The sequence below is a fragment of the Myxine glutinosa genome, chromosome 2 (genome assembly GCF_964187855.1).
Source record: "Myxine glutinosa chromosome 2, kmMyxGlut1.1, whole genome shotgun sequence".
In the NCBI taxonomy this organism is placed as follows: domain Eukaryota; kingdom Metazoa; phylum Chordata; class Myxini; order Myxiniformes; family Myxinidae; genus Myxine; species Myxine glutinosa.
Window position 1 is genome coordinate 209788499 of NC_136262.1, and position 1391 is coordinate 209789889.

A 1391-nucleotide genomic window follows, 5' to 3' on the forward strand; every position below is an offset into this window, starting at 1 on the left:
GGGAGTGGGGGGGTTGGGATGGAAGGAAATAAGTGGTGGGGATGTTGTGGGTAGGGAAAAGGGGGGAGGGGTAACAGTCAGTGGTAAAGGGTTCACGGTAGAGGATTTTCATTAATCACAAAGCATAATTTTCGTCATAAACGAGAACAACACATTATATAAAGTACCCCGACCCTGTCACCCACAACACATCATACTATTACAAATTACCCCCAACAACTTCTTTCCCCGGGAGCGCTGCGAAGAGGCCGAAACAGCTTGAAGCGCAAAGATGAAGCCGGACAAAGACACCCGGGGCCCAGTTACGACTCGAGCCGGCATAACCATAACCATAAGGGCCGCTCCGTGGACGCGCTGCGGTCCCAGTTAATGAAGGCCGCACGGCCCGGACGGGTTTTACACGATTCGGGCCGCACCGTCCCCCCTCCCCCTACCCCGGGCAGGCCCGCGCGGCGCAGGCACCACAGGTCACCTCGTTCCCGCGGACACCGCTCCTTGTGGATGGCAAAACGACCGTTCGGCGTTGCGGTGGACCCTCCTGCTCCACTCCGAAAGGCGTATAAACAAGCCTCCTCCAGCCGTTGCTCGGCCTGCAATCACGGCCCGTGGGTTGCAATTGCAAAGCCCAGCATTACGTCACACGTCACTCTGGGAATCCTCCTCCTCCTCCTCCTATTTTTTTGCATCTTCTTCTTCGTTTTAACGGTTCAATGGCGTTTTCAGAGCCGCGAGGCTCTATATACGCCACGCATCGTAACCTGAACGTGATACCCAAAGATAAATTAGGTTTCCCGAAAAATTTATTGGGATTTCCCGCTGTCTTTAAAAAAATATTATTTATAAGTACAGCTTTCCAGAGGCGGGAGTGTTTCTGGTTCAACGGGCTTACGATTCCCGGCAGATCGAATTCTTTAATCCCCATCTCTAATGTTCCGATAAAGGCACCGTCTGGACCCCTCATATAGCGGGCAATTTAAAAATAGGTGGGTCAGTCGGGTTTACAGGAAGGAGATCAAGCCCCATTTCCTCAGCAGTCCTCTTACAGGCTACAGGCCTTGCTGGGAGATTTGTTGTTTAGGTTTCCACAGCAACCGTTTAAGATTCGTCCAAAGAAAGATGTCGTTGAAGCGCCAAAGAGAACTAAAATCCAACCCTTGGTAACGAAATTGCATTCAGCCTGTCAGACGTAAAGTATGACGTCACCTGTCGTGCCGCTAACGTGTAAATTGTAGATTACATTTTGACAAATACAAATTTGTATTTTACTCTGTCCGTTAAAGACTAATTTGTGAATTAGGCTATGGTTCAATTACCGTTTCTAACTTCAAAATATATCGGGAAGACACCTCAACAATAAAGCAGTAAAATATATATGTTAACGATGCAATAGC

General features: G+C 49.0%; 1 protein-coding gene across 10 annotated transcripts in view; it reads right to left on the reverse strand.

Moving 5' to 3' along the window:
* The window catches only part of SHOC2 (SHOC2 leucine rich repeat scaffold protein), a 62189-nt gene extending 61515 nt beyond the window's left edge, over window positions 1–674 (reverse strand). For 4 of the 10 annotated variants that reach the window (XM_068106391.2, XM_068106385.2, XM_078772205.1 and 1 more), the window contains exon 1: window positions 473–674. The gene's annotated coding sequence lies outside the window, so the exon portion shown is untranslated. Of the gene's footprint in view, window positions 1–210 lie in introns of all 10 variants that reach the window. The other 6 variants (XM_078772201.1, XM_078772200.1, XM_078772204.1 and 3 more) reach the window with 5 other exon arrangements.
* Between the last annotated feature and the right edge of the window lie 717 nt (window positions 675–1391).